We start from the raw sequence: 27,466 nt of genomic DNA, 5'->3' as shown, positions 1-27,466 counted from the left end.
AACAGTATAGTGAAGGTCAGCAACAAATTATCTTGATCAAAACAGATCCTTTTGTCTCCGTTCTTTTTCTGCACTGGGATTCCCACCCCCAGAGAAGCTTTAAAAGACCTTTTTAGCTATTTTGGAATCAATTTATGTGTAGAGTATTTCTTTGAGGGCAGAGAAGCCACCCCTGATCAGTCTGATGAGGGATGGGAAAATGTTGTTGAAATAAGCACAACCGGATGAACAAGGCAGCCCTGGTGGGATTCCTGTGTGTATAAGGATGTGCTTGAAAAAATATGAATTGCTGCCTCTTTTTGCAACGCTGAGCATCCCAATGTGTCAGCTAGCCTTGCTCCTGCTGTTGTACCACCTGAACTGGGCTATGAGCAGATGCAGGATCTACAAACTGGGTAGCAGCACATCTCTTTGGCAGAGCTGAAGCTTGCAACATCACGGCAAAGCAGAAAAGATTGGTTTCCTTCAGTTATGTCATACGCTCATGGGAATTTAGCAGCAACAGAGAAACAGAGCTGCTCTATTCTTAGTGCTAGTAGGACAGGTGACACTGCCACTGAAATGCTGTCATTTCTGTCACTAGCCAGCACCACAGGCAACAGACACAACAGAGGCCAAAAATTAAATGGGCAGGAGAAAGCATCTTCCTTTCTGCAAGAGCCCTGCAGCCCTCCCCTCCCACAAGCTGTGGATGGGGGGGATGCTGTGATGGGCACTCACAGGGCAGCTCCCCCCTGTCCCTGGGTTTGCCTCTGGGGACAAAGTCACACCGTGTGTTGGCAGGGAGCCTGGTCAGAGAGTGAATCATGGAATCATAGAATCATTTCATCTGGAAGAGACCCTCAGGATCATCGAGTCCAAACTTAACCTAACTCTAGCACTAAACCCTGCCCCTAAGAACCTTGTCTAAATGCCTTTTAAACCCCTCCAGGGATGGTGACTCCACCACTGCCCTGGGCAGCCTGTTCCAGTGCCCGACAACCCTTTCCACAAAGAATTTTTTCTTAATATCCAATCTAAACCCTCTCTGGCACAACTTGAGGCCATTTCCTCTTGTCTTATCACTTGCTACCTGGGAGAAGAGACCAACACCCTCCATGCTACAACCTCCTTTCAGGTAGTTGTTGACAGCGATAAGGTCTCCCCTCAGCCTCCTGTTCTCCAGGCTAAACAGCCCCAGTTCCCTCATCTGCTCCTTATAAGACTTGTGGGACTGGCAGCTTGTCTGCAGGGCTGGGCAGAAAAGGCATCTGCCTGTGAGGCAGCCCTGGTCCTACTGCTGCCTGTCCTCTCTCCTGGGAATTAATTCTAGTTCATATTCCACCTGGCTTTGGCTGCTTCAGGAGCCATCCCCTGTTATTTTTCCCCTTGTGTATAGAATCGTAGAATTATAGAATCAGAATAATTTAGGTTGGAATAGACGTTTAAGATCATCAGATCAAAGTGTAAACCTCATACTACCAAGTCCACTGCTAAACCACAGCCCTAAGTGTCACACCTACGTGTCTTTTATACACCTCCAGGGATGGCGACTCAACCACTTCCCTGGGCAGCCTGTTCCGATGACTGACAAACCTGTCAGTAAAGAAATTTTTCCTGATATCCAAACTATACCCTGGTGCAGATTCAGGCCATTTCCTGTCATTCTATCACTTATAACTTGGGAGAAGAGCCCAACGCCCTCCATGCTACAACCTCCTTTCACGTGGTGGAGTGAGAAGGTCTCCTCTCAGTGTCCTTTTCTCCAGGCTAAGTTTTCAAACTTCTTTAAAATCCTACAAAAGCTAAAAAAAAAAAAAAGTTTCCTGAAGGAGATGAAGTTGCCTGAACTTTTCAGTAAAGATCTCAAGGTTCACCAAAAAATCAGTGTGTTCAGAAAGCCAGGCATGAAGAATGGGTTGCATGTAATTAGGCACTCATGACCGAAATATGGTGACTTCTAGTTCTTTCAGAGCTTCCTATCAAATTCTAAACCTCAAATGTATCTCTTTCCAGATAAAAGCCCTGAGAGCAAATACCCACAAAACCCTCCCTTGTTTGTAAAGTAAAACTTCTCATTTTCCCCTGGTTCTTCTATCTTCTGTATGAAGGAGGATTTTTTTTGTTTCTTAGTAGCTCTAGAATTTTGGGATTTTACAAGAAACTGTGTTACCTGATACAATTCATTTTAGGATTCACTTTAGGAGTCAGATTTTCCACTAAATCAGAATTTTTCTGAGGAAGGTGTATATCATTGCTAAAATACAAAAGGTCAGATCTGCCCCTGATCTTCCAGCATTGTACAACAAAGCTTTTGAATGCTGATCTACCTTTCAGTCACAGAAGGCCCAAAACCACCAATTTTTTACAGACATAGTTACAAATCAATAAAAACATATATTAAAAAAGAGCATAAACAAACCTCACCTGTCACAAACAACTTCTCTTTAAAAGAAAATAGCAGCTAAGCTATAAAGTTGAGAAGGAAGGAAAGAAGGAAGGAAGGGAGGAAGGGAGGAAGGGAGGAAGGAAGGAAGGAAGGAGGAAGAAGAGGCACAATAAATGGTGTTATTCACAGTGCTTGAAGTAAACCTGCTATCCAGAGTGAAAGCCAAGATACTTCTCAACCACTGGTCAACAGATACAACTCCAAAGGAAGACTCACACCAGAACTCTAATGTAGGAGACTTGAGTCAAGTCTGAAAGGGCTTTTTTGTCTTCACTGATTATATAAGGATGCAAAGAGAACAAGGTTTTGGTTTCGACACATCGTAGTCATCTAACTTACACACCTCAGAATTTTTCAGATTTTCATGTGTAGGTGGATTCAGCTCACAGGAGTTTACACTCCGTAGTGTAAATCTCTGTATTCATGCTCATCCTCTAGATAGCCCTTATGGGCAGAAAGAGCCATTTCTAGAGAATGGTTTAGACAGTTTGTCAATCTAATTTTTAGTTGAAATGAGCTGTCTATTTCTAAGCAACCTCTACCTCAGCCCTGTCTGAATGCCTTAAAATATTGGGCTCCTGACCCTAGAAATTCCCCTTATAAGTAAATAAGAAATTGTAACCCCAGAAAGACTCTGCAGGGTGTTGTCCTCATGAACTCTTTCTGATCTTCTTCATCTTAACCCAGAAAAAATGAGAAATTAAACAGTGGAGGAAGACGCAAAGGATGTAAGGAGTTTTCAGATCCCCAAATAGTTTTGTTTTTCCAAGAAATTGCTTTCTCCAGCTGGGTTATACTGATCTGTTGCCACAATCTCAGTCTATTTATCTTGGATGCTGAATAGCTTTGCTATAACTACGGTCTCCTGCCCAGTTTTTCAGCTGGTACACAAAATTGTCTGGTTAGAAAACAATTCAGTCAGTATGACTCCAGAAGAGTTCTCCTTTCTACTTTTTTTCTCATCTGAGTTTCAAATTAGTATGTGCCCTATTTTTATACCAGCATTTTCTTACAGGTGGCTTTTGTTCACTAACATAGATCCAAATTAAGATTATGGGAGGCATAACAACTGGCAAAACATGGCTGGAATACCCTGTGCAGGAAATCCAACTCATCCTGGTCAATCTGATTCCTGAGGAAAGAAATCTCAGATGACTACTGTAGTAAACTGATAATTTGTCCTGGAGTTAAGCCCCTATTCATTCTCCTGAAATTGAGAAAACCAGAGTTTCCTGGTTCCCAGCAACGAGGAAAGAAACATCTGGTTTGGCATTCCTTCGGTAATATTGGCAAGACTGTTTTACAGGCTGTTTGCACCTACCATCCATAAGAGGCTAAGTGAAGCTTCAAGCCTTCTATTTCTGGTGTGACTGAGTCCTGTAAAAGACCTCCTCAATGATGATAACCTCTAGTCATCCCCTAAGTCTTCAGGGAAGATGTTCCATTTGTGTCCAATGTGCAAGTTTTCTCCAGTGATACTTGTAGGTTACACAGGACAGAATTTGTCAACACAAACATTTTACTGTCACAGATAATTTAAAACCTTAGAGGGAAGAGACAATTCTGAAAATTCCTCCTTAACCAGTTTCCTCGATTCCTGAAACACATGTCACTATACCTTCTGTTCCCAAGTGACACCTGCAGTCAATTAATCTGAAAGTTCTCAAGACAAATTTATCCATAATTTTATGTTACAACTGTCCTGTGGGAAACTGTCAGACTTAAAGGAATTACCTAGACTCCCATGGAGGAATCATAATGAGAAACGAACTCAGTAATATTGGGTTTCTGGTTTTATTCAAACTAATTATCTGTAATGATTTAAAAAGCTTCAAAGAGCTCCCCAATATGGGCCCTCACATTTTAACAACAGTTCATTTTCCAGAATTGTCTGGGGTGTGCATATTTTCATACAAGCATGCAGAGATGAGACTTTGACTTCGGAGAAGACAGGACACTAACTCATATTTTTAACAACCATGGAAAGATGATCACTAGACTACGGAGTATCTACTAGTTGGGATTTAGGTTTGTTGTTGTGTTGCTACTGTTGTTGCTGTTGCTGTTTTTCCTTATTTTTTTTTTTTTTTAATTTTATTTTTATTTTTTTAATTTATTTTTTAAAGTGAGATTTACGCAATCGTGTCGACATTTTCCACAGACCAAACATCTGAGAGATTTCTTCTTTGAAGCCCTGGCACCACTTGGTGATGGAAACTTGGATCTTTTCCCCCCTGCTTTGTGCCACAAACCTGCAGATGCCAAATCTGGCATTTGCATCCATGACAAGTGTGCTGCCTTGCCAGCTTGTTTCACTGAAATTGGCTCCTGCTGGGAGGATCTGCTCACAAACTTGTTATGCTGGCACCTGACCATTTTTGGGTACTATCTTTAACACGGCACATCTGTTGTAGGCACACATACTCTTTAGCTGGCGCAAAGCACCACGTGATGGACTGTCCTATTTTATGGAAGTTATCCAACCTTGACACACTCTTGGGTACACAGCTCAGCAATTCCACAGTCTTGGTTACACTTGACAAGCTGGGCTGACATTAGCAATCTTGTCTCACTTCCCCCCCCGCTTTCACGAGGAGTAATCACAGTTGCCTTCCTCATCCGTATGGCTAAAACACAAGGCTAAGTCATATGGTTGTCGAGTTTGAGACATATTGGATCTGTTTGACAACTCCTTTTTTCAAGGCTCTCTAAATAGTGCAGAAAATTCCACTGCAATTAATTTTGAAAATGTTAAGTGTTTATTAACTGTGAAAGCCCTGGAAGGAAAGCAAAACCAAATGATTGTCAGGATTCCCTTTATTTAAGCTTCTACAATTTCCTTAAAAATTGAAACAAGATCAGAGGCTGTACAAAGGCTGGGGGATCCTCTGATTTCACCCTTGATGGTATCTGATCTTTATTACAAGAATTTGGTAAACTTGACCAATTTATATTCATTGTTCTTTAGCAAGGGGTCTCGATGGCAAGGATTACTGATGTTAAAGTTAATACTGCTTCTTCAGCAAGTTTCTGAGTATTCAGCTCTGGAGGAGAGAACAATAAGATGCTCACATATTTCAATCAGAATGGGGCCAAGAGAAAAGATGAGGGAGACAGTCTGCCAGTGTTGCAGAAACTTCTGACATTGTGAGGGGAGAATGAGCAGAGAGTGATTTAAACCATCCCCTTATGTCTGTGCTCCGTCCAGAAAGGGAAGAAAAAGATTGTCAGAATCTATTAATTTAAGTGAAGCACTTGCTATTATAAACCAAACCAAACCAAACCAAACCAAACCAAACCAAACCAAACCAAACCAAACCAAACCAAACCAAACCAAACCAAACCAAACCAGTTCAATGATGTTTGAAAATTGCATACAGTTGTTTGGGTTTTTTTTTTTTTTTAAAAAAGGAGAGACCTTGAAGGTGGTTTGATACTTTTTCTCTATATATGAATATAAAGTGACACAAGTGTTTATACACATATACACATGCTGATATCTGTGCCCATACTTCATTTACTGTGCATCTACATAAATATATGTCAGGTCACACATGCTTATGGGTATAAATATGGGGTGTTTAGATGGTGGTACCACAGAATAAATAAAAAGTTGTAACACTGCTCATGTATGTATCACCACTTCTTTCTACCCTGTCCTATGAACCTTTCCTCTGCCTCCATGGATTTATTCCAGCTCTCCAAATTTTTGTATTTTTTCTTACTATTTATTACTTATCAAGAAAGAAATCTAGCCCCATAAAATACCTTTTCCCTTCTGTATATGGATTTTCTCTTCTGCATGAGCCCTTGGAAAGCAAAATTGAGTCCTGAAACAGTCCTAAACATGCCAAAGTCTGTACAATCAATTATCCTCCAGTCCTGCAGGGCAAGAAAAGGGAGAGTCACACTTTTTTTTTCCAGGGGTCCTTTGCACTTGTTTCTAATCTATGAAGAGTATAGTATATTAAATTTAAAAGTGGGACTATTTTTCTGTTACAAAAAGCTGTCCTTGGACCATATGTGAGAATTCAGTTTTGTTTCTTCTGTGCTCTCCAATAAATGAAAGTAATCACGACCTGTTTCCAATGCAAGGAAATCAAAGGAAATGCATTAGAAAAACCTAATTCTGATTAATTTAAGTGGGAATTTTTTTCTCTTTCTTTGCTTACTTTTTCCCTAAATATTCATGTGGTATATTCCTAACGTCTTGATATTAGGAGAAATATGAAGGAAAGTGAAGTACTGGGTTATATTGCCTGAGAAAGAGGTGATCTAATATCTGCCACTGGAGGTTTTTGGGAGTAGGCTAGGTAAGTAGCTGTCAAGAGGGCTTAGATATTGTCAATCTTGCATCTTGATCTCCTATTAAGGAGTAAAGCAGAGGACCTCATGCAACCCTGTTCAGCTCCACCTCCTACAGATTCCATGTAGTTAAAATGGTCGTGAAGATACAAACATTACATTGACTTTTCACTGTAATGTCTTGCTATATCAGGGCTTTGTCTGTCTTGGATTGTCTAACGCAGTCTGGCAAAAACTCTAAAGAAAAATATTGTGATGATCTGTTCTCTCTCCATATGTATGAAAAAAGCGCTTGGATGTAATGACTCTCTGTGCTTAGTAAACTGTGTGCAACAGGCATTATTTATACTTTATTCTTGTCTTAAAACAAGGTCAGATCATCCATATTATGTGCAAGAACTAACAAATGTTCCAAAACTATTGCTCAGGTAAAATCATATGATTTTATGGAAAACATACTGAAATCAGAAGTAGTTCAGATTTCACTTGGTGAACTCTGAAGTGACTTCTTATTTTGCAAGACGTAATGGACCTGTTTGTTTTCTGATCATAGTTTGGGTCAATGGGCCTTTGTTCATCCCACCTAACTTGAAGTACTTACTCAAGATCTCTGAGACAACAGAGACTGCTTTTACAGTCAATACAGAGAAAGAGATAAGTGTATTCGTGCGATGACTTAGATCTCAGGTAGGTTGGTTGATTCTCTGGGGATACCTCTCTCTTTCTGCTTCCCTGACTAGATAACAGTCTCAGATTAGCTCAGGAACCTTAAGTTATACAGGATTAATCTGGGCCTTGATTCTGATAGGAGGAGTGAGAACCAGATCTACAGGGGTCTGTCTTGATGGCACTGTGAAAAACAATTTTACCTCTGTGACCATCCACCCCTCAGTCAGGGAGGACCTTGCAAGATGGACCTTGCAAGACGGGCTTCTTCTGTTTGTGTGACTGTCCTGCTGTGACTGTAATATAGACAGAAAAGGGATATTGACAGCCTTGTCTGAGGAAACAAGGCCTCAGAGTATGTCTTTCCTCAATGTTCTTCATCATAGCATTCTCCACCTTTCATAGTCAGATGGTGGATTCTTCCAAACCTCACACAAAATACTTCTGTGCACAAGCTGTGACACCACATAGGAAGATCAAAGGCTGCTGTCTGACTGCTCATCTCTGCTACCACTGAAAAAAATTTCCAGGTGCAGAAAGTATCTTTAACCCTTTCTTCAGCCTGTTTATTAAAGAGGAAAGATTTCTGTCGTTCTTACTTTGCTTTAATCCAGAGGTTCATTAGACTGCGTGTCAGAAAGGTTTAGGCAAGGGGGTTGCTAGTTAATATATTTGTTTTGCTTTAAAACAAAAGTGCTAGAGGAATAGGAAGAAAGAAGACAATAAATAATGAATATCAGGCCAACCAAGATCGAGCTTGTCAAATCCAAACAAGAATTATATGTTTCCATATCTTATCTATTTTTCTGTGTGTGTCTGTCTTCTGATTTCTTTTTTACCTGTGCATATTACTAGCACAAAAGTTCCTCAGTGCATCATCACTATCCTGTTCTGCTGAGAAACACAGTGGACAATCATTCCTAGAAATCACAGACAGTTGTACTGAGAAAGCCTTTAAAACATCAACTGTACCTCCCCTGATCTAAGACAAGATCAGTGACACTTAAATAATTTGTCCAGTTTTCCTACTGACCGCGGTAGATGTTGTCACTCACATTAATGTCCATGCCAAGAATCCCACAGGCTCTAGTGGCCTGCAGTTTTTCTGGATGTCTCAGGAGCTACTTATTTTGACTTGAATGGGACATGTTAGCAGCAAAATATTTGTTTCGAAAAAAATTGGAACTACTTTATCCCCAAGTGGAATCAGAACCAGAGAGCTACCACTTAGTGATGCAGATGCATCTTGTTCTGGTGTTTCAGTCACTATGACTTGACACCCCACCTGGAGTTCTGCATCCAGGTCTGGGGTCCCCAGTACTAGAAAAACATGGATCTGTTGGAGCGGGTCCAGAAGATTGTCATTAAAGTGGTCATAAGGCTGGAGTACTTCTATAAAGAAAGGTTGAGAGATTGTTCAACCTTGAGAAGAGAAGGTCCTGGCGAGATCTTATAGTGGCCTTTCAATATTGTGGCCTTAAAGGAGGCTTACAAGAAAGATTAAGAAGGACTTTTTATCAGTACCTGGAGTTGTAGAACAAGGAGCAACAGTTTTAAACAGAAAGCAGGTAGATTTAGATTAGACATAAGAAAGAAACTTTTTACAGAGAGAGGTGAGACACTGAAACAAATTGCCCAGAAAAATGGCAGATGCCCCATTGTTAGAAGTGTTCAAAGTCAGGTTGCATGATGGGGCTTTGAGCAACCTGATTCCATGTAACATGTTTGCCCATGGCAGGGGGTTGGACTAGCTGATCTTTAAAGGTCCTTTCCAACCCAAACGATTCTATGATTCTATGATACTTTATTCTAAAATGATCTAATTAAATAATCCAATCCAAATAATATATGACACTAGAATTGCATAATCTAATATGAATAGTCTGTAGACTAGAACTGCATTGTGAGCAGCAAAAAATCTTGCAGGACTTAAGAGAAAGACCATCAGGAAATTTTGAGTTTGGTGTGCTGGGCTTCAAAAGAAGGAAGACTGAGGCAATGTTGGAGATAAGGTGCTTCAGTGACAATATGTGGCTGCGAAGTCCAGGACAGAGAATTATAGTGACACAAGAAAACCTAAATTTCCTTTCTGTCTTTACAGCTATCTTCCTATATGACCCTGTAACAACTCAGTTTCCCCTTTCTAACTGTATTTCTTCTCCCACTATTTGCTTTCCATCCCTGTTTACATAATAGACACTTTCAGGCAGGTCAAATCCTTCACAGATTTTTCCTCTGCCTAGAACAAGTGATGTTCTCATCCGAGGCATACAGATGTCGATAACCAGGTACAGATTTATGACAAGGAATGAAGTAGGTTTTTAAAAGCCCTGCCTTGCTATCTTTTCTACATATCATAGTGCTGGGTGCGTGTGTCAAAGAAACATGTTGGGGAAGGAATGTGGTGGAACTGGAGAGAAGCAGTAGTATTGCAAAACATCTGTTGGCCAATTCTGGCCAAAATTTGACAGATGGGGTACAGATTGTGAGGGTGTTACAGCCTTTGAGTTTTATAAAACTAAATGGCCAGACAGAGGAAAGACATATCACTAGTAACCCCTCTATAGAGTAGGCTTCATGTAGTCTCAGTCGTCAATACCAAATATTCCATGGAAAAAAAGAAGCTGTGAATTTTGCAGGATTTCACAATCCTGAATTAGAGCTTGCACCTTTTGGAGCATGAGAAGAACCAATTGGAAACATAAACCCACTTCTAGCTTGGCTTCACTTGTCTCACTTCATACAGAATAACTGATTTTGTTGCATTTTCCTCAACCTCCTTGATTTACTCTATTTCTTCCCTTTTCAGAACATTCCTGTAAAATCATTATTCTTCATTAATCTTACAGAAATAAATGGACCAAAGAGCTAACAGTTAAAACAGACCAGTGAAATTAACACTCTTATTTTACCATTGTAAGAATGAAATAGGGCAATACTGAACAAAAGGTGAAATGGTTTGCCCAGTTTCACGTAAGAAAGCAGAAGCAGATGTCAGTAAAAATAAACATTTCTGAGCTCAAAACCAAGGTAAGGCTGACAAAATAATCCTTTTTTTTTTTTTTTTTCAAATGACAGAGCAGTAGAAAGCAATTATGGTGGACAATAGGTCAGACTTTGAATTTGGGATACACGAATATTTCTAAGTTCAGGAATGAAAGGATAAAATGAGCTCCTTGATAATAAGCAAAAAGAAAACAGATCTTGGGTTAGCATCTTGAAACAGAAATCTGGTACTCTTGAACTCCAGGAACCTACCCAATTATAACTGCAATATATCTGTGTCTAAAGGACAGTAGCCCCCTTTTGTAGCTATTTAAATAGATTTGTTGCTTTATCCTGTATTTGTGGATCTGGTTCTGTACTCACAAGAAAGACTGCATGAGTCAACTGGTGGGATTTTTCATTTGTGCTAAAACAGCACTTTTCTCTTTCTTTAACACTAATAACTCAGGCTCTGTCTCTCATTTCATAACCCAAAGGTATGGAAGCCCTACTTGCATTATGCTCTGTCAGCTGTGTCACAAAAATACTGATTTAAAGCTCTATTTTTCCCTCTTCTGCATGTTTCCAATAACGTCTGGATAAGAACTGCTACAGGTGCCCTTCCATGTCTTTATTTTCCTCTTCTGAAGAAAACATGTTGTTCAAGAGCAGATAAAGTCAAGGAGAAAAAAAGAAAAAAAAAAAAAAGAAAAGAAGAATTATTTGGTTCACTACATGCTAAAAAACAACCACTCATCTCCTCCCTTTAACAAATGATTGTGATCGTAAGAAAGAAATGCTGAAGCTCTCAGTTTACAGTTGTTCTGTGATATCACAATTTGGGAAAGCAGCATTTGCTTTCTCTTTTCATGAAAAAGATGTCATCATTTCATTCCTCACACCTGCAAGAGGGCAGAAAAAGGATTAAGAGAAGGCTTGAAAAGGATGAAAAGTCAGTACCAACGGTTGATTTCACAAGTCCACTGTTGTCCCGTCTAGCTATGTTCTTCATGTACTCATTGGGCAAAGGGCTTTGTTCCCCCCACAGGAGTCTACTGACGAAAAATACTAAAGAAGACAGCATTTTGGAAATGAACTGTGGGTAGCAAGAAAAATCTTAGTTGTTCCAGTTTATGGTTTATTTCTTGGGTCAGGGATATAAGCCCAGGGAAGAAAAAAGAAAAAAGAACAAGAAAAAAGGATTATTTGGTTTACTACGTGTTAATTCTTATCTAAAAGTTAAAGGACAAATGATACCTTTCTTATATAACTGTAATGATTTACCAATTATGTACCTCTCCAACATGCAGGGTTTCTCTTTCTGAACATGCTCTTCTTTTGCCCCTATGGATATCGTCTTAGAAATGGAATTAAGGCCAAAGACATTCAGCCATTAATTTGTTTCTTGAATTCAGTGTAAACTTACACACACACAAAAAGTTCCACTTGACATTTGGATAGAGAATCATTCTTACCAGCTATCAACTTGATCTTTATGCCTTCCAAGTACACCAACATGGGTCATCTGTCTCAAGATCACATGAATCGCTCCTTTCTCTTCACAACTACATATCCTCCCTAAGGTAAAGATCACAGTCATTTAGTATTTATAGACAATGCCAAAAAAACATTTCAATAACATATATTTTAGTATCTGGAAACAGCACAAAGGAGTCTGTACCACATATGTCGCCAGCTGTTTGGTTGGCTGTAAAAGGTGCTTGTACTTGATAGCCATAGCTTGAGAACTAATGTGGAGATAAACAAAGCCAATGCTGATTGCCTCTGGGTGTTCTAAGTAAGGAGCACCTGTGACTCATGGTGGAGAACAAGAGAGTGCAGGAAAGAGACATGGAGAATTTCCTGAGAAAGCAAAGAGAGCGATGCTATTAAAACTACCTGTTAATGGCAGATTGTTGAACATGTCTGCTGAAAAACAGTACATGCACCATGACTGCAATAATTTTAACTGCCTTGGTCAAGACCCTTAAGGGTATATGACAAGAGACACTCTTCCACTGACCTGTGGGCATGGAGAAGTTGCCCTACCCTAGAAGTGTCTTCTATCTCTGTGTTTGAACATCTTGGACTAGAGGACCTGATAGCCTAAATATTTCTGTTTTCTTTCTGAGATAGTTAATTCTCTAAGTAACATTTGCCATGAACAGAAATCCTTTGTGCATTTCACTGACTTTACTTAGATTAACCCTATCTACCACTTGCCCCTTGAAGTCAATATAATATGACATCTCCTGAAAATATATAGTAATTATAGAGTCTTTGATTTGACACTTTTGAGGAAAAAAAAAGTAAATAAAAATAGTTTCTCTTACTACCATAGGTGCCTTTGAAACATAAATTAGAATTTCTTGTCCTAATTTGCCGTTGACAAGTCTTAGAGGCAGAGTTAAGACAAAATTCTTGAGCCAGCAAACTTGCTTCTACAAGTACAAAGGAATTTAAAGAGTGGCCTCGGGAAGAAATGGATGTAGCTGTCAGTCACATGAAAGAATTTAGAAACAGAATGCAATGCTTTGTCAAATGGTGGGATTCAAATGTAACGGCATGTCGTTGACCCTGGTGCTCAGCAACACATATTTCAAATCCCTGAAGATTAATAGGGAAGATGGTTACAGCTCTCACAACAGCTGCTGGAAAGTGTTCCTATCTCACATTTTAATTACATGTATTTATACAGTAAAAAAGTCTTAAATGCAATATAGCCTGTAGTATGCAACAATTTTGAACATTTATGAGATTCAGGCAATTAAGAGTCTAAACTTTCAAATGTTTCCAGATGGCACACTGATTAACAATTGTGTGAATTTAATATTTGTTTAAATGCGCTGCTCTGTAAAATATTTCTTAATAGTATATGAATGCATTGCAATGAATCTAAGCACAACTTTTCTTCAAGCACAACTTGCCTCATTGCCTGAAGAAGTGGAAATCTCATTAGCTGTTTATATAGACCAAAAGCAGTAGCAGAGCAGTGGTAAGAGATGAAAAAGATGAAAAAGAAGCCATGTTATTTCTTAACTAATGAATGTTGCTCTTTTCTTTTTAGATGCAGGTCCCACGGTATTCACACAAGCCACTTAGAGCATCAGTTTCACAGTTCTTGCAAGTGAATTTACTACTAAGGACATTTCCTTGGGGCTAACAACATTACGAATGTTGATATCAGGTGCATACAGTAAATTGAAAGTGAGGATCTTGAGCATAGTTTTGTTTTTTTAAGAAAGGACCTAAAATTTAGTGTATTCAATGGGGTTAAACCACTTACATTCCTTAAATAATCTGTCCACCACTTCTTTTGATATTTCCAAGCCTTCCTCACTTGTACTATTTTTTTTCTGTTGAAAATTTGAATCAATACAATCCCCCACCTTCCACCAAAACATTTATTTATTTATGTGAAGTTTATTCTGGCAAAGAGAGACCTATTGATGACGATGGCAATTATCAGTTTTGCATCTAGGGCTTTCATACATTTTTGTAGGAGCTTATGGTCTAGTTAGTTCATATATTTGAATCTGATACTATGGTTCAAAAGAAAATGAACAGTGTGAAAATGCACTATCAGGAGCCTTGAAAATCTTCTACTCTTAAATTTAAAAATAGAAAAACATGGAGCTATCTATAATCTTTAACAATCTGGCTTCTGCTGTGTTCAGGAGAAACTGTTCCCTCATTTTGTGGAATACTTGTAATACATACAATTTAGAGAAAACAAGTTTTATCTCACCTCTCATCTGAGACCTGTAAGCTAATCATCTGAGTCTAGCACTGGGTGATGCAGTAACTTCCTTTGATAGTCAAAGAAGAAAAATATGTGCCTCCAAAGTCAGATTCTTTTCCCATCTTTTAAACCCTAGGAGGAGATGAACTGCTCTCTGAAAATGTTTCTCCACTGTTAGTAAAAGGACCCTGGTCTGACTTCATTTAGATGTAGTTATCTAACTTTCAGGTTCTTACAGTAGGTGAGATGAATCCCAATAATAATGGACATAGTTTACAATGAATTAAAAAAAAAATAAAAATTATAAATTTCAGAAGAAACTCTTTGTGTGTCAGGGTCAGCAGTGATTAGAAAAAAAAATAAATAAACTTCAACACAAGTTGGCAGAAGTTGGCAGAACTTTTGGCAGAAGTGATCCAGCTCTCATGCCTAACTTTCAACCTCAATAAAACTATTACAATATAGCTTCCTTCGGAGGCACAATTTAAATGATTAGCTATGCCTTTTCCCTTTCTTTTCCTCTGTTCCTTTTTCCCTTGGGTTACTTAAGCATGTTGCAAAGCTGGCAATATTCACTTTGGAGTAGTTTTTGAAATTCCATATAAGCTTCTGGTTTTGAAATTAAGCAAAGGAAGAATATGCATCCTTAAACCTGTAAGGAGACAGGATGAAACCCTAAAAATTAAAATAGCAAACTGAAATTGTGTGAAATTATTTTAATAGAACTAGGAGAAACAATGGAAACCCACCCCTAGGTCCCCTAGGCACTTATTCCCTAACATCTGTAAAGGATATTTATGAAGTAGATTATGCGGTGTGTTTGGTGTGATTTTAAGGACTGTATTCCCAGCTCAGAAGCAAGAACACACAATCACATCATTTACTTCCATGTGGGAAAAACACACACTAGGAAAAATTATGAGAAGCAGCCAAAGGAAGATAAACCATCCATGCTGACTAAAAGAAAGAGTACTGTGTTTTCCTTTTGTTTAATAGTGGCTTAATGGAGAAGAATGGACTTGAGAATAGCTAATTGGTTTAAAGCACAGAACATGGACTTTGGCTTTGCAATTTAACTGGCACCTTGGATAAGCTATTAGCTATCTTGTTTTCTTTTCAACTGTCTTGAATGCTTGGGCTGCAACCACAGTCTTACACAAGGCTGCAGCTGGCAAAAATGCTGAACATACCTGTGATGACACTTAGTAGACTCTGTTTGGTGGCAGAATTGAACTCTTAAAGACCAATTTACTTTCTCCTTGTCTGGGATTGCATTGACTTATGTGAAAGTTAAAAAAAAAAAAAATATATATATAGATATATATATAATAAAAAAAAAGATAAAGGGAACTCCACTGGTCATTGAATGGCTGTGTTAATGTAGTATGAAATGAGGGAGGAATTTTACCTGGCCAATTATTTTTCCACAAATTATGCATCTACTTTCCCCTACTGTTTCTATTTTGAAAATTGTCAGTGGATGCTGATTTTGTTTCTCGCATTGAAAGGTTTTTATTCGCAGCACTAATGAAGACAAAATTTTAAAGCCAGTGTTAACTTGTCCAGGGTAGTTAATGTAGGAGGAAGGAGAGAATGAAAAATACATTGTTCTCACCCTCAGAAGCAAATACAACTGGTCTGAGATACCTGAAAGTGGAAAACCTTTCTGAGGTCCTGTTACAACCTTGGTGTTTACAAAATCATATTAAGATAATACTACTGAAAGAAAGAAGAACAGCAATTTTAGCTATTAACATACAGCTAGACAGTACCACTAATCTCAGGGAAAAAAAAAAAAAATACACAAAGTTATTACCAGGAAGAAAAAAACACTTTTTCAATGTAGCAATGTAATTAGCATAGGCCTCCATATCTGAATTCTAATGAATTCATTCCTGTTTTTTAGTGTTTTATCACCACTCCCTTTTCCAGATCCTTCATGTGATATATTAGTCTGTTTGGATTTGATAGGCAATAAAAACAGACCAGTCAGTCTGTTAGTTCTATAATCCTCTTGCATTTAAGAAATAATATAAATAGCATGAAGACAGAGGGAGAAATCAATGTGTCAATTATTTATATAGAAAAAAGTCTACCTAGTAAAATGAAATTGCTTAGTTCCTAAAGGGCAGAGATGAACTTTTTTTGCTGCTTATGCAGAAATGTTATAAATATTTAAATGTAAATAATAAAATCTTTACATGCATAAATAAACATGAGACTGATATTACACACACTACAGCAGCAAAATATGACAACTGCTGCTTCTTCAGGAAAATGGATATTTCCTGTGAATGAATTGAGAATAAACTCAAAGCTAATAAGGTAGGTCACATACAATTCAATTCCTCCTTTGGTTGGTCTTTTCAGAAATGGACTGAAGACGTCTCTAGAGCAAATGATAGAATCATAGAATGTCCTGAGTTGGATGGGACCCACAAGGATCTTCGAGTCCAACTCCTGTCCCTGCACAGGACAACCCCACAGTTCATCCCATGTGTCTGAGGACATTGTCCAGTCTCTTCTTGAACACTGTCAGACTCGGGGCCATGACACCTCCCTGGGGAGCCTGTTCCAGTGCTCCAGCACCCTCTGGGTGAAGAACCTTTTCCTCATGTCCAACCTAAACTCCCCCTGGCACCATCTGTTTAGGATGAAACAAAACACAGGTTCTGATCTCTTTTAACACAGGATTCTTGTCTCAGCATGGGGGTAGCTGAAAGAATTATAAAAACCAGTGACATTAATGTTATCTGCTATTTTGTCCATGATCATGGTCTTTATTACTCCAAGAACAAAGAGGTTATCTGCACTGAAGGTTGTCAGCAGTCTTAGGGGTGGACCTTGTATGAAGAATAAACTGGTGGTCCTCTGGCTTTCTCTTTGCCTCTCACCTTAGCATTCAGGCCAGAGGATCCTCCCCTAACCCATGTCTCATGCTGTGGCAGAGATGATGGTCACACTCCATTGCCAGACGACCTGACTCATTGCTATCTTTTGCTTTAAGCCATAATGAATCAGTTTATGTTCACCTAGTTGTATGAGGTACACCTCAGCAGAAGAAGTCAGGTTCAAGCTCATTAGCACTATTTTATCAGGAGGTTTGGGTTTGAACTTTTGGCTATATGCATGTGATTAAATGAAACAGGTCATGGATCAATTAGAGGTCAGTCCCATCCTGCAGGTAAGGGGAGCAAGCCTGGCTTGTAGACACATGCCTAAATTCTCTTTCTCTCCAGACAGCATGGCAGTGTCCAAACTGCCTGTTGGGAGCAATCCATAGCATGTGCAAATCCCCTAGGACATGCCCAGGTGTAGTCCAGGAGAGTGCTAGCCAGTGCAAGCCAAAACCATAGAGGAAGCATGCGAACAGTTACGTATTCTGGATAACTGGAGATGGAGCTTGAGAATGTACTCTTGCTTTGATTTGTTTGTTGGTATAGATGTAGCCTTCGTACTCAGTAGAGAGTTATGAGTCTTGAAGAACTCCATGTTTACAAAAAGACTCTAGAGACAGAAAAAGACTCTAAGACTACAGGAAATTCTGTGATTAGCGTCTTTTCCCACAGATACATTTATTTAAGTAATTTCCCTTTGCTAACATCATTAACTCATTTTGTGGTATATAACTTATCTAAGCTCCTAATCCACATAGCCATCTGTATAGTTTTGCCAAATGTAGTATGACTTAATACACAGAATATAAAGATACTCCAGGAATGCTAAATAAGGAAGTTTGGTTTCACCAATTAACATTAAAAATAATAGTAGCAACAAAATAAAATAAAGATCTTAAATAGGTCTTGAAATCACATCTCTGTCTTTGGTGTTATTTGAACAGCAGAATTCAAACATGAGACCACCTGCCCAAGTGAGAGATGGAAAATGTTCAGGACTGTTGAGCACTCCACGGATTTTCTCAGTGTCTCGGCAAAGAGCTATTTAGCACAGGTGTTTAATTACAACACATCAGGGAAGCTCACGGTGTCCTACACTCCTTAGACTTATTCTCCCACCTGTGCAGTGGACTTATGTCAACAAACAGGGCTGAAAAAGCAGGTATACTGCAACACTTGCAGGTTCCCAAACTGCTCTGGGGCTTTTTCGACTTAGTGGGAGCCAACAAGCTCATTGAAAAGAAGCCACAGGTATACACCACATGAGCACGGGTATAATGCTAGACTAGGAAATTCTTTGGTTACATTGTTTGGAATTAGAGAGTGGCTCATAACCAGTTTGGATCATGACACCATGCTGAGAGTTTCTGTCCAGAAGGCTGAGGAATGAGAGAATCAACTTTAAAATTCAAGGAAAAGCTGTCTGGAGATCTTCCAGTGCAAACATTTTTTCCTTCTAAAAATGCTGAGTTATTGAGTATAGAAAGTGTGGTGGAAATGTTCTGATTTCAATTAATTCTAGTCAACCCAAAACACACAAGAAAAGAATGAAATGTCCTGGTAAACACAAAATATTCCATTTCAACCTTTTTGGGATGAGATACTCTGGATTTCTATTTTTAAAATCTTGTAATTAAATAAAAGTTTGTTCTAAGTTTAACTATAGCCCTCCAGGGTTACTAAAAAAAACCCACATTTTTTCCCATATGAATCTATCTCCCTGTCATATAGTTATTTTAAAATTTTTTTTAAACCACATTCAAACAAAGTTTAAAGCCTATTTCCTTTCCAGATCTGCCCACTTGTCTGAATGAGTGCAAGATTTCTAATAGGAGAAAAAAGGGCATCTGATTAAGTATATTAATGTAGCACAAGAACCTGGTTACTTGTAGGTTTCAATTTCAGTTTAAAAGTAGAAACTATTATCTTCAGAGCCTTAAACAGAAAGTAGATACTAAAATTGGTTTGGAGAGGGGGGTGAGCATCAAGAGTGGCCTCTGTGAGAAGACTCCAGAAGCTACGTCCATGTCAGATAAAGACAGATTCAGCCAGGTCCAAAATGGTCCTGTTGCTGCCCAAAGCTGAGCCCATTAGTGGTGCTCCTGATGTGTCTCTGATGACATATTTAAGAAAGGTTAAAAAAATGTAGCAGCTGTGAGAGAAGAGCAGGAAAAATGTGGGAGAAACAAACCTGCAGAGACCAAAGTCAGTGAAGAAGGAGGTGGAGGAGGTGCTTCAGGTTCTAGGGCAGAGGTTTCCCTACAGCATATGAAGAAGACCATGGTGAGGCAGGTTGTCCCCCTGCAGCCCATGGAGGTCCACGATGGATCAGATATCCACACTACAGCCCATGGAGGACTCTATGTCACAGCAAGTGGATGAGTCCTGAAGGAGGCTGAAGCCCATGGAGAGTCCACGCAGAAGCAGGTTTTCTGGCAGGACCTGTGGCCCATGAGGGATCCAAACTGGAACAGTCTGTTTCTGAAGGGCTGTATGCCATGAAAAAGGATCCACACTGGAGTAGTTCTTGAAGATACGCAGCTCATGGGAAGGACTCACATTGGAGAAGTTTGTGAAGGAATTTATCATGTGAGAAGGACCCCACACTAAAGCTGGGGAACAGGTTGAGGAGGAAAGAGTGGCCAAGTGTTATGAACTGACCACAACCCCCATTCCCCATGCTGTCTGCACTGCTCGGGGGAGAGAAGGCAGAAAAGTCAGGAGGGAAGATGAGCCTGGGAAGATATAGGGAAGTCGGGGAAAGGTGTTTTTAGTTTTACGTTTTAAATTTTAATGTTTATGTTTAAGCTCTAGTCTTTATCCCGCTCTATTGTTAATTGGCAATTAATCAAATTAATCTTCCCCAAGTTGTCTGTTTTATGCATGACAGTAGCTAGTGAGCGATCTCCCTGTCCTTATCTTGACCTGCAAGCTTTTCCATTGCATTTTCTTCTCCTGTCTTGCTGAGGAGGGGGAGTGATAAAGCAGCTTGTTGGGCATCTGGTGACCAGCCAAGGTTGACCCACCACAGTGGACTAAAGTTGGGTTAAGTTAGCCCCAGTGATGTCTCTGTCATGTCACTTCAGATGCTTAACCGGTCTAACAATGCAAACACTCATATTTGAGCTAGTGACCTCAGCTTCTTTTATAGTGTGTGGGAAGGAGTAGGCTATTTCAAGGCAGAACTAATTAGGATAATATGAATTTCTCCTAAATATTTCTGCTTTTGCTTATTCATCAAAAAGTAAGGTTGGACAGCCAGCTCCAATATGAATGATTTTTTTTTTTTCTGAAGATTTCTGAAATTAAATAAAACTGACCTTGCCAACAGTATTTTACACCATGATTACACAATCTCAAGGAAAAACATTTTATTTTCCTTACGGGGGCAGTTCTAATGATCAGATCTTTTATAAGACTGAGGTATTTGGACATTAAGCTTCTGTAGTGCACAGCAAAGGATATAATAAAGGTATGCAATATCTTCCCATTACCTCAGCCACCACTGAGGTTATGAAACCGTGCTATTTTGCAACATTTTCAGGTTTGTTCTTACAGGAATGTGGAACTCCAGGCTAGGTCTTGAGACAGCTATTTAGCCCAACGTCTAACAAGTGCTCAACCATTTTCCTTGGCATGAAGGATGAAAACTGTGGGCTGGTGTACATTCCAGAAAGGTGAACTTCTTTTCATGTAACCTAGTTGTGCTCAGGTAAACACTGTACAGCCAGGTACATCCCTGTCTATCAGGAATTTATTGTCCATTTAAACACACTTGGTCCCTCCCATCTGATCACTTTCCTCAAAAAGCTCATGGGTTTAGTTGAGATCAAATGAGAGTGATGTCCCAGCTTTTCCTGTTCACTGGATTCACACCACAGACTTCCATGGGACAGCAGGGAATCTTGAAATTCTATCCAGTTTGTAGAAAGTGTGATAATTTAAGCTTTAAAAACTTTCTGAAGTTATTTTAATAACTTAAGCTTTAAGACAACTGGAACTTAGTTAATTAGAACTTGGACTTTTGCAGTCTGGAATACAGAATCATAGAATGGCTTGTGTTGGAAAAGACCTTTGAAGATCATCTAACCCATCCCTCCCCCCCTGCCATGAGCAGGGACATTTCTCACTAGATTTGCTTGTTCAAAGCCCCATCCAACCTGACCTTGACCTCTTCCAATGACGAGACATCCAAGACTTCTCGGGGAAACTTCTTCCAGTGTCTCACCACCTTCGCTGTACAAAGTTTTTTTCCCTTATACTTGATTTTAGCAGTGTGTCTGTATTTGAGATCGGAATGTTGTTTCAACACAACATAAGGGGTATTTAGAACCTGAATGCAAGCATGAATCATTCATTTAATCTCTCACTGGAATTGCTAAATCAGAATTTCAGAAATGCAGAAGTTGGCTTTTGGTTTAACTCTGTCCTCCCACCTCCAGATCTCATGTCTTGAAGATAACTGTCACAGATGTCACAGCTGACTATGATTTTAATATGAATACTGAACATGAAACAGTTTACTTGCATCGCCACTTTTCTGACAACATCCAGAAATCCTTTCTGATTTCTGCTAGAATTGCAGTTTTTCTGTTGACTTCCACATATTGATAATAAACACAGGGCTTCTAAATGCCAGGAGACATGTTTTTCTCAGCTCCAAGACCTTATTATTTAGTTACTATAAAGCCATCCCATTGATTCCAACCTTTTGATACGGATTTTTCTTTCTATTCATTTTTAAGATTTTTTTTTTTTTTATCTAGAGCACATGTTCTTATGTTGTTTTGCTGTAGAGTCTGAAAGCAGTTCCTCAATTTCAGCTATTTTCTTGCCTCATGTAGCACCGTCACTACAGTAACATTGGAAATCAGTGTGGGATTCGGCTTTCTTGTTACCCAACAGAGTAAAACAGGTATCTCTAAAGGGTAGTTCATCCTAATGACTCTCTGTAGAGGGAAACTTGACAACTGACTTAGAACAGATGCTAACTAACAGAAAACTAGGAATAAGCCTAATGAATCCCAGTAACAATATCTGATTCAAATCAGGTCAAATTTTACTGGGTATTACTGCTATATATTGAAAAAAATGCCTTTTGTTTACTCTTGAGAAGGAATATGATTTGGTCTTAAGGGTATTCTGATGTTCAGTACCAATAAAACAATTGTGTAACTGTTTATTCAGTGACTTATAAGGACGCATTTAGTATTTAGTAATTTAAAAAAAGAAAGCAGTATTTCTTTCTTTTTTTTTTTTTTTTTTTAATTGGAGAACCCCACTGTTAAACATCTCTCCAGCTAACATTTAATAACTACCTTGCTTTATCTTGTACCGATCTTGACAATAATTAACCTGAAACAACTGCAGTTGTTTTTAATATAGGAACATGTTTACTTTGACAATTTTAATTTGCTTGTTAAATAAAGAGTGAACAGTTAAAATCATGACACTCTTAAATGAAGAAATTCTATGTTTTTCCTTCTTTGGAGCCTAAGGGCATCTTCCCTGACGTGAAGTCAGCACTAGCGGGTGAGGTTACAACATGCTGGGTTTGGCCAAGATGCAAACCGATCTCCCACAGAGATTTAGAGCAAGTCTGAAGTAGCAACTAACATAAATTACATGGAGGTGTTTCATTTGACTCTTTGCAAATGAAAGGCTCCAAGAAGTGCTAGAATTGATCCTAATAGCTGTCATACAGGAGAGTTCCTGGCCATGGATGTGGGTAGGGTTCACCCTTCTTAGGAGAGAAATCCGGGTTATGTGGAGTGTCAGCACGAGCATGAAGGGTAAGCAAATGAGGGAGATAAACCACACAGCACTAGGATTTCAGCCTTATATGTTTAGTAAAAGCATAAAGCACTTCTTCAACTGCTAATTTCCTGGAAAAGAGAAGATTCCTACACATTGACAGCTACAGCTGGTGGCCCACAAGGTCACCACAGATCAGTCAATGGTAACCAAGCAAACTAACCCCAAGTGTCACATTTCTTTATCATATCTTTTTCTCTGCTCATGAAAAGCTCATGTCCTAAAACACTTTAAAAATAAAACTTCTTGTATCATTGTTGAGATCTTAATTCTTTCCTAAATCTACAACATGCTCGAGTTAGACTCAGAGCAGTTTTACTTAATGAAGACATGAATTAAGAACTGGAAAATAACATATTGTGCTGTATGTAAAATGAGGAAAATCATGCATAATGCTTCCCCTCATTTGTACGTATTACATTTGTGATTATCAAAAACAGGATTAACTATCCCTCTTGGGCTGTGCATTCCAAAATGCTTAATCTATTCTCCCCTTGATACAACAGAGTAACTCCCATTCATACATAAGCATACTGAAAAAAAATCTACCCTTGTTTCCCATCTCTCATTAATATCCTACTACTTTCCATTAACACCCAAAATCACCGCACTTCTCATTAGAGGAAGAACAATTCACATATATAAAATGCTGCATAATGAAAGCCAAGCTGGAAGTAGTAGGGGGGAAAAAAACCTTGTTTCTTTTAGAAGTTTCAGAACACATACACGCAGTAGTTAAATGTAGATTATTGCTCTTCAGTTTCCTTGAGGTTTAGAAATTCCTGTCATTAATCCCTGAAATTTCCTGCTGTCTGCTGAAAGCAGTGAATGAAGAACAAGGAAGGCGCTGGAGTGGTGTTTGTCAGTGGATGATTCTTATGTTGAACATCTTTCCTCCTACTTCTAGGCACTTGACTACTAAGAATAAGAAGCTTCCCACTCTAGTATCCTTATATTACCAATGGAAAGGTAGAAAGAAGAGTTCCCATATATATTCTTGATGCTTCATTCTACATTCCTTGATGAACTTCAGAAGTGATTCTCTTATTCCTTCTCTATAAGGATCTTTGAGTGACTGACAAAGTAGACACCTCAGGAACCTAAATTATGGTGGTATTAACCATGGCCTTAGAACAACAGCCAGTTAGCAACAGAAATACACAGACCAGAGCAAGAGTTTAAAGAACCAGAGAGGCACAGGTGCATAATCATTATTTTAAGACCTGTTTCTTCTCCTGGACTGAGATAATCTTAGCAAAAGAGAGAATGCAGTGAAACAGGTCCAAGAGTCCAACACTAACTGATCCCAGAAAGCTGGTACAAATCCAGAGTAACCACTAACTTCTGGAAGTTTCGTGATATGTGTGAGATATTTTTCCACATGCACAAATGCTTTCTCCTTCTTTAATATACATAGAGAAGCTTTACTTCACTGAGATTTGTACAGCTTCCCCATTATTCGACACCTGAATATGATCCTCTACAATAACTTAATGTTTTCATTGCCAGATTTTCAGACTCCTCCCAAAATTCATCAAGCTTTGCCTGCTCATTCCTGAATGATTTGGGTTTTGTTGTGCAGCCTGCAAATTTGAAGATGAATTTGCTGAAAAGAACCTTTCTGAAATCTATTGTGTGATCTACTGAATAATAGTTCCTGTTCTATTCTATTCCTCTCACCAAGAGAATAGACAGACAGTAGGGTAACACTTTTAATAGATAAAGTCATCCCACGTTTTGGATCACTCAAGCTGTTTAACAAGGCTCAGATTCTCTCACCCAACTTTAGGTACTTAACTGTGAGGCTTAATTCAGGGCTATCATCACCTTATCTTTCCTCTGTAGACAGTGGAAAAAAGATCATTTTCCCCAGGGGTGATTCTGGCCAGACTACAATATGAATCTCTTTCCCTCCCTAACTCTAAAGGATGTCTATTTGGGTCTTAATCACCATAGCTCAGACAGTTAAAGTCAGGTGAGATGAACAGCAAGGGGATTAGCAAACAAGAATAGGTCTTGACTACAGTTTTGCTGAAGCTAAATTAAGGATGCTTAAAACTCTACAGTTAATCAAAAAGTTAGAAATTCAAGTGAATTCAGATAAGTTAATCTGTTTTTATCCTGACTCCAGCTTTTTCATTCTTCTCAATACTCTGTTACTAGCACAGGGAATGTAACTGCATTGGCTCAGGAAAATGCAGATAAAACACGATTCTGGGTTTCGTTCTTCTTAGTCATAATATTTGACATGAGTAAGCTGTCACCAGAAACACATTTATATCACTATGTGGGCAGATGTCTTATGGTGTTGTGATCACACTTATCTTTAACTACATGAGAAGCTAGAATGAAAGTAAGTATAGTATAGTATAGTATAGTAGAGTATAGTATAGTATAGTATAGTATAAAAAATGTACTTATTATCACTCTGTTAGAAAAAGGTTTCTCAGCACAAAATAATTATGCATTCTGAATAATTTTCCCATTTTTGCCTTCTATAAACTTAAGCACTGTAACTTTGCTTTTTTATGCACATAGGAATACTTCCAGACAAAATGATTTAAAAGAATAAATATATAAACATCCACAAGTATGCCTAGCTGATCTTATTTCTGTGATGTATCAGCACTGTGGCTTTGTGGAATGCAATACACCAATATCAGCTGCACTGCCGTATGAATGCAATATTCAAACTTTCGATTTACCTGATGATAATTGAAATTATCTCACTTTAACAGAGTCCTGATCTGTTAAAAACCTATGGAAAAATGTGAATCAGATACCAGTTGTCCTGGTACAAAAGAATTTGATTTCATTTATGATATGGGAGATTAGAATCTAGCTTAATCTTAGAATCTCACCGGGTTTCACATTATGTCATTGTCCAGAGCAGCTCAGATCATCTACGTGCAGATATATTCTACTAAACCTGGAAACATTAATGTTCTTAAATGTATTTATTTGTATAAAACCAGACATTTATATTTTATTAGAATGCAGATGTGATGTTTTATTTATATCCTATACACATAATGACTATCCAGTTTATTTAGCATATAAAATAGTGCCTATATTAGGGCAAATTTTTATAACTGTGTTTTTGCACTCTGCAAACTAATTTGCACATCTATATATCAGCAGTGAGTTAACAGGACTGGAGACACAGAAACTATAAGTGGACAAAAGACACCTTAAGAAGCTACAAACCAAGAACCAGAATAAGCCTTTTAGCTGTAAGTCAGCAGACTTTTATGTCAAGCTTGGCTGACTAATTATTGCTTATAATTTGCATTAGGATTAATTAACTAATTAGAGAGGAATGTCTGAAGGCAAAGTTATGGCTCTGCTTGTCAAGCTGAGGACTTTAATTATTCTGATATTTTTAATTATAATCAGCTGCTGAATGAGTATTACATTGTCAGCTACTATAGCTGAAGCTGCAGTGGGTAGAGGAGCTGAAGGAATTGTGGGTATTGTACTACCACTTCACCTAGAACCATAGAAAGGTAATGTCAACTATGGAAATATAATAGGAAAGCCTTCTGGCTTCAATATTCATTAAAAGCATGTACACAGCACTATGCAAACTGTGACAGTTCAGGATTACGTACCCTTTTAAGAGTAAGAGAGCAACTTTTCCTCAGAAGCATTCCTGAGACTATATTCTCTTTTTATTCAAATCCCTTTTTGGCGAACCTGAATTGTGCCTTGGTCCCCAGGTACACATAGCTCAATGCATATTGCTTTGAAACTTAATGTACAAGGGAGAGTAAAGAAAGAACAGCCCAGAGCTGGGACAGAGAAAGAGGCACCCTCTTGTTACCTTCATATCTCTGGTGTAATTTAGAGAACCCCAAGCTGTCCCTGTTCCAATTAACAGAAGCTTTTCAGTGCTGCAAGGAGAAGCCCTATTCCTTGCAGAAGAGGATAATTTCTGAGGCACAACATATCTGATTTGTTTGCCAAGACTTCTGTGATATCTTGACTTAGGGGCTTGATCTCACAGCCCTGTCAGGAGTAAGTTTCTTCAGCAAATTATTGAGGCCAGTGCTTTCCTGAGCCTTTCGATGATAACCATCACCACAGCATATGGATGCTTCATTATCCTCAACAGATAGAATCTTGCAAACCCTGTGTCAATGCACACATTTTAAAACCAGGAACTGACAAATGGATTAACTGAGGGTTGGAGTGGACTTTGGTGCAAATCCTCTGGTTGCTGCTTTGCTGAAATTTAAGCCTTTAAATGTCAGAAAGTGGAATCTTGTCACCTGGTTTAGGTCCAGACTTTGACACTGAGTTTTTAGACATTTGGCCTATGACAGTTCAGTACATTTAAAATAACCACCTAAATTCTCTGTACCACTTCTGAAAAGATGGAACTGGTCTGCCTAATGACAACACTTCCCTCTTCTTTTTGACATTTACAGGGCAGTGTAGCCTGGCCTTCTTCTGTCAAGAAGAAATGCTGGGTGTTTTGGGATGCAACTCATCCAGTCCCTTTCAAGGCATTTAAGCATCATTACCTCCTATTTCTATAATGGTGAAGTTGGAGATCTGAATTCAAGGTGCTAAGCTTGATTAAACTTGTGTCTTTCAGGCAGTGAGTACTTTAATTGCCAGGCAGTG

The sequence above is a fragment of the Columba livia genome, chromosome 3 (genome assembly GCF_036013475.1).
Source record: "Columba livia isolate bColLiv1 breed racing homer chromosome 3, bColLiv1.pat.W.v2, whole genome shotgun sequence".
Classification (NCBI taxonomy): Eukaryota; Metazoa; Chordata; class Aves; order Columbiformes; family Columbidae; genus Columba; species Columba livia.
The sequence above is the reverse complement of the archived record's forward strand: the minus strand, read 5'-3'. Positions refer to the sequence as shown.